The following is a 7,327-nucleotide window of genomic DNA, read 5'->3' on the forward strand; positions in this document are numbered from 1 at the left end:
AATTTTGCGGCCCGCATACCCATTCTGCGGTCCATTATGCGACCGCAGACCTGCTTTCGGAGGGTTAATTTTTCTATTTTCATAACCCGACCCCATTTTGATAAATAGGCTTTGGGGCTTATTTTGGGGCAATTATCTGATGATTTTAGAGAGAAGTGAGAGTGTTCTAGAGAGAAAAAGTAGATGAAGTGTCTTGTTCATCAAATTCTTGTCCAAGCCTTGAAATCCAACAAGAAATCCCTCAAGTTCTTCATCAAAGAGGTAAGGTTCTAACCCCTAATCTTCAATTTTGAGTTTGGGTAAAGATGGGTGATTAAGAGTATGATTCTTGGGTGTAATAGTATTATTTATACATATCAATAAGGTTTATGGAAAGATTGTTGAGTTCAAATGGGTAAAGATTGGGTTAAAAATGGTAAAAATCTTCAAAGATTTTAATTGAGGATTTGAAGGTCGAGTTGATGTCGGAATTTGGTGAAATTTATATGGTTGGACTCGGGGTTGGATGGGCGTTAATATTTTATAACTTTTGTCGGGTTCCGAGACGTGGTCCCCACGAGCAATTTTGAGTGTAATTTCGGATTTTTGTGGAGAAAATTAGTATCTCCTTATGAAATTAATTACAATAATTGGTATTGATTGAATCGAATTAATTGTGGCTAGATTCAAGGTATTTGGAGGCCAATTTACGAGGTAAAGGCATAGCGGAGTAAAGAATTACACGGTTTGAGGTAAGTAACTCTTCTAATCTTTGAGTTAAGGGTATGAACCCTGAATATATGTATTTCGTGAATTGTTGGGAGGTGATGCACATGCTAGGTGACGGGCGTGTGGGCGTGCACTATAGAAATTGTGACATAATTATTTCTTTGGAATTTTGTAGTTAAATTATCTTGGCATTTTCCATGCGGTTTTATGAGTTAAAGAAATTGAGCTGAAAAGCACATTAAAAATCATATTGAGGCTATGTCCCAGTATTATTAGGGATCCACAGAGGTCATATTGCTGTGAATTATTGGCTATGTTGAAAATTCATACTCAGTTATATTCATTTCATTGCATATCATATCTCAGTCTCTGTTATTATTTATTGATACATCATATCATCATTTTTGGGCTATTCTCATGACATTGTGAGTCCATGAGAGAGAGACTGGAGAGATTGATGACTGAAGGAGGCCGAGGGCCTGATTGTGAGGATATTTTTGGGATCGGGTTGCACGTCGCAGCAGGCCATGTTGGCTTTATATATATTATTACTATTATATGGATCGGGGTTGCCCGCATGCAGCAAGCCTTATTGGCTTATATTATGGCACGTGAGTTGTCCGTGCAGCACGTGAGTTGTCCTTGCTTATAGCGCTTGGGCTGTAGGAGCCCCTCATGAGTCTGTACACACCCCCAGTGAGCGCAGTCGACTATAAACAGGGATCGGGCTGCACGCCGCAATAGGTATTGTATAGCCCTGAGTGATTGAGTGTGCTGAGCACAGTGAGAGGGAATGCGAGATAATGAGATTGAGTACTCTGAGAGAGTGTGAGTACATGAGTTCAATCTCTGAGATACATTGCATTGATATGCACACATGACATATATGCATAGAGATATGTTTTCCTCATGCCGTACGGTATCACATTATTCATGATTTCTCACACACATTGACAGATGGGCATAGTGATGCATTTATTTTACACTAGTTATCTGGGAAAGAAAATGAGATATTTTATTTATTATTGAAAGGATTTTGGAAAAATTAATGTTCTCAAATTATTCATATTTTTGGCAACTTCGGCAAACGATTTGGGTTTTCACTAATGTATTTGAAAGGAAGAACTAATATTTTTGAAATCATGATTTGGCTAAGCATTTTATCTCTGAGTTACTTCTAGTATTATTTGCTTTATGTTGTTATGGACTGTTGTGGACTAGTGATTTTGGACCCGACCTTGGTAGAAGCTCATCACCACTTTCAACCTAAGGCTAGGTTTGTTACTTACTCAGTACATGGGGTCGGTTGTACCGATACTACACTTCTGCACATTGCGTGCAGATGTTGACTGTTGATGTTGCTGTGCTCGATGGTTGCGGAATTTGAAGATGTACCTGTGTTCCTGTTGTAGCTGCCCCCTGTTCATGGTAGCCTTAAATTTATAAAAGCTCGTTTATGTACTATTCAAACAGACTATGTATTTATTTTATTTCTGCTTTGTATACTCTATTCTTAGAAGCTCGTGATTTGTACTACCAGTTCTTGGAGAATGTATAAGATTAAGATCTTTATTCACTTAAATTGGTTTAATAATTGTTATTGAAATTGAATTATTGAAAGTTGGCTTATCTAGTGGGTTGGGTTAGGTGCCATCACGACTAGTTGGATTTTGGATCGTGACAACTTAGTAGGAAACATACAAAATAGTACAATTGAAAAATTAATTATTCTTACGTTGACATATTCCCACATTCGTTGCTTAATATTTTTTGACACAGCATGCCAACTAGTATGCACCAAGGGGATAAATCTAGGATTTCTTGCAATTGTTCCTATAAAGTTGGTCAAATCAGACACTCTCTTGTCAGTTGGTCCCACTGCTTGTCCTTTGTCAAATGTCACCTCCTCTCTTTCTTCAAAACTTCTTGCATGAATATTCTTACATGTTGTTTTTCCTCGAAATCTTTTCTTCTCTGATGTCCCTAGATTGATATAACAGCCAAGACATAAGAAAAAAATTACAATATGTAAAATAATTACAAGGTTTAAGACATAGCACTTGTAGCACAATCGGTGTTCATATCCCCGTCTCCTACAAACTCATCGTCACCAACTTCTTCTTGTGCAGCAAAATTATCCAATTCTATTTCATGCTCATCAATAAGAGGGGATGACATAAATCTGACTTCATTTACTAGGTGATTATGAGGATGTTTTTCACCACCAACGTGTATCCCATATATTTTTCAATAAATTGATTAAGACTCGTCGATGGTAGGACTGAGTTTGTATTTACCTTTTAGCAATTTTGTAGCTCCTGGATATCAAGTAGTTTCTCTCCTTCATCTTGTGTTCTTCCAATCATACGGAAAATATTACGATCTACCTTTGAAGATGATTGGAGCATGGATGTGTGCATAGGTAATTTACTCATTCCTTATTTTTGAATGGGCTCCTCCAATTGAATTAACCTTTGTTTACTTTGTCCTTTTCTTACAATATTATATGAAGTGTTCAGATCTTCCCTTGAAGGCGATTGGATTGATTTGTACATAGGCAATTTTCTCCTTCCTAATTTTTGAACTGACTCATCGGATTGAGTTAACCTCTGTCTACTTTGTCCTTCTGATGTTGGAGGCATATGATTCTTCCTTTTAACTTCAAGTAATGCCTGCTCTTTCGCAGCTTTGTCCTTGCAATCACTAGCAAGATTTTCTCTCTTAATCTGAAATTGTTTGGCTAACTCGGCACTTGATCGGTATTGAAAATCAAAACCTATATTCTTCATTGGACTTTGAGCTTTGTTTGGATTCGAAACTTTTTTCTTAAGAGTTGCCGTTTGATTCATCCTACATACAAAAACAATTAAATTACTTTAGCCCAACAACTAGTAAGAATATATAACAGTATGTGAGAAGGTAAATATTTAAGAAATTAAACACATAACAACCCCTAGTCTACATTTGTTTTCTTGGATACAACAATAACCACAACAACAACATACTCAGTATTATCTCACACCGTGGGGTCTGGAAAGGGTGGATACTACATTATCAAACCATTAAGAAACCCAACACAAAAAGGATAAACTGATATTCCAGGGAAGATAAGATATGCAAAATCTCAAAGTTGATGAGAATGCAACAAGGAAACAACTTGAGACAGAGGAGAAATAAACTAACTCTAGTCACATGTCAAAACTCTTACACATACATTGCCAATACACCAGAAACAAATAAAGGTTAACTAAAACATCTCTTTCTTCTGGCACCAGTGATCTTATTGTGATAAATTAATTAATATTTTCCAAATGTATCAGTTTGAGTAGTAGTACAATAAATGAATGGTCATTCTTTTGCTTATTCGTGCCATACTTTATCAATATATAAGGGACCCCTACCTTATTTCAACATTATATATCTTCTGCTTATTTCATACAACTTTTCATTCTTTAGATGTAAGTCTTAAACCAACCATCTCTGAGTGAAACAAAAGAAAGAAAGAAGGAAAGGTATTGTTTAATGGAAAATCACAAATTTAGATTATCAGATATGCTACCAAATGCTTGGTTCTACAAGCTAAGAGACATGAGCAAATCTAAACCCCATAAAACCTCTGCCTGCAAGAAGAAAAATCCTTCTTCTACTATGCAAAAAACACAACTTTCACAACCAAGATCATCCTTTTATTATGTTACAGAGTCTATTAGAGTTGACAATTCTGCTGCAAATCTCAAAACTTTGAACTTTGATGAAACAAGAAGATCATCTAAGAGAAGAAGCAAAAGAATGACCATTTAATAAATGTATCAGTTTGGGAAAATATAGTACAACTGAGTTCGAACTTATTTTTGTTGCTGTCTACAAAGGAGCAAAAGTTTTCAAAGTCAGAGATTTGAAATTTGTCCCCCCAGAATAACATATACAGTACCAAATGTCATCTTAAACCTGGAATAATTACTTCATCTCCGACCATTGAACATCATAATTAAGAATAATTACTTCATCTCCGACCACCGGAAAGCAAAGATAAAAGAGAAAGAAGATTCCAGAGCATATATAAATAAACAAAGTTATAAAGATACCTGTTCGATATCTCTTGGTTCCTTAAAATTTGTTAGTCCACTATCTTTCTTTAGTTGTATGTACACCACCTGATAATAATAATAATAGAGCATATATAAATAAACAAAGTTATAAAGATACCTGTTCGATATCTCTTGGTTCCTTAAAATTTGTTAGTCCACTATCTTTCTTTAGTTGTATGTACACCACCTGATAATAATAATAATAATATATATATATATATATATATATATATATATATATATATATATATATATATATATATATATGCTTCAATACTCCATGTAATAGGACAATACAAATTCAGAAGCATAATTTCTACTTACTCACGTTCACTTCTCTAGATATTTAGCTAAAAACTAGAGGACAAATTCTCGATCCATATATGATACAATATGGTTCCTCAAATAAATTGAGGCAAACTTAATAATAACCCAAATGCCTCAGAAATCAAGAGCAAAATACTTTAAACATAAAACTACCTATATTAACTAGACAGAGTCAAAGAATAACCACTCAACTAATTTCTACTAGTACCAAAAGGGACACTTTGAAAATATATGAGAAAAATATATATATGTGCATATAGAAGAAATCGATTAGCAAAAAAATATTCAATATTGAACTTGACGAAATAGACAACATCAATTTAAATATAAACCAACAGTCCTTAATGTGTCTCTAGCTATTAATCAAAAAATGGCTAAGCTATTTTCTATTTGAATTAGAATAAAACTCATGACGTGTCTTCAAAATCAAACTCTTCATCCGATTCAATTTCAAGTCGTTGTGCTAGAAATCCTTCTGGAGGTACATCAAGAATGGTTGCTGGAACATCACTCCTTACTAAAACAACTTCACCATTAGCTTTCGGTATAGTTGGACCAACCAAATATTCAGATGGCTCATTTTCATAACAATGTGGGGCATTAGATTCAAGTTCATCACTTATGCTAAACAAGTCTCTCGGGACAGTCTTCATGACATAATATTTATCTTGATCATATGGATCTTGCACGTAGAAGCATTGGTGTACTTGAGATGCTAGGACAAAAGGCTTGTCCTGATAACATTTCTTGTTGAAGTAGACATAAGTAAGGCCATAAATATCTTCTTCAACCTCATACCAGTCGCACTTAAATAAGACAATGGCCATAATAGTCTAACTCAACTATATCAACTATTCTACCATAATAAGTCAAATTTGCGTCAATCAGATTTTTATCTTTTGAGCTTGCAAAACTTGTAGTTAGGAAAACTAATGTAACACCGCTATTTTGTGCTTTACGCCTTGCATCATGCTGCCTCGTATGGAATCTATATCCATTAATGAGATATCCAAAATATCTTTTAGCAATTGAATTTAGTGCGATGGACAATTGTTTTTTAAGATTGGGCACATCCTCTTTTATAGAACGAGTTTCAAACCATTGAGAGAAGTTTTGACTATGCTTCTTGGCCTTGCTCCATTTAGATCCTCGTCTCTGATTACTAAACTCAACCTCATATTCTCTACACAACAAGTATTTTTATTTGTTAGTAAAATGATAAATAAAGTAATTTAATAACAATCTACATAAATAAATGCTATAAGTGATTAAATTACCTTATATATTCTTGAACTTCATCACAATTATTCAATAAGTATATATGTGCCTGATTTTGTAACCTGTCATCTAAAACAATTGGATCATTCTTTTGCGCTCCTAAAGGACAACCTGTATTAGGGAACAAACTGAAAGCTTGTGCATTAATTGAATCATATTCATCATTGTTTCTGGGTCTTCGATTAAATCGAGTCTTTACACCTCCATGTAAGTATCTAGAGCATAAAGTCAAACATTCTTCAACCAAATATGCCTCAACAATAGATCCTTCTGGATAATTTCTGTTGCGAACATATGAATTTAATATACACATATATCTTATTGATTTTGAACTGGACCTCCTAACCTTACCTCATTCCCCAAATGAATAGGCAAATGAATCATTATATCAAAAAACGTTGGAGGAAAAATTCTTTCCAATTGATTCGCTGTTTCTCTAATCTCTACTTCCAAGCAATCTAGCTCTTCCATTGTGATAACTTTTTGACATAAACGGCGAAAGAGAGAACTTAGACGAATCAAAGGGATAGCAATATGATCAGGAAGTATGCTTTTAACTGGTATTGGCAACAAGTAATGTTACATGAAGTGGGCATCATGGGTTTTATAACCAGATAATTTTCTTTCATCTAGCTGCACACGCCTAGATATGTTGGAAGCACTACCATCAGGTAGCTTTGTTGTCTTTAAAATACCACAGAAAACTGATTTCTCACCCTTGGTCATTGAGAAGCATGCTTTTGCAAACTTTGTTCTCTTGCCATCATTTGTATCCTTTGGTTGAAGGTTCTTCCTAATGCCCATCTCTTTCAGATCATAATGAGCATTTGCATGATCATTTGTATTGCCAGGAATGTCCAAAAGAGTTTCAATTACATTATCCACTATATTTTTCCCTATATGCATTACATCAAGGTTATAACGTA

General features: G+C 34.6%; 1 long non-coding RNA gene across 1 annotated transcript; it reads right to left on the reverse strand.

Moving 5' to 3' along the window:
- Positions 1–5,393: 5,393 nt before the first annotated feature.
- Positions 5,394–6,715, reverse strand: LOC108944606 (uncharacterized). The gene is made up of 2 exons (XR_011409118.1): positions 6,401–6,715; positions 5,394–6,306 (listed from the first exon to the last, which is right to left on the reverse strand). It is a non-coding gene; the product is annotated as an uncharacterized lncRNA (long non-coding RNA).
- Positions 6,716–7,327: the final 612 nt, after the last annotated feature.

The sequence above is a fragment of the Nicotiana tomentosiformis genome, chromosome 1 (assembly GCF_000390325.3).
Source record: "Nicotiana tomentosiformis chromosome 1, ASM39032v3, whole genome shotgun sequence".
In the NCBI taxonomy this organism is placed as follows: Eukaryota; Viridiplantae; Streptophyta; class Magnoliopsida; order Solanales; family Solanaceae; genus Nicotiana; species Nicotiana tomentosiformis.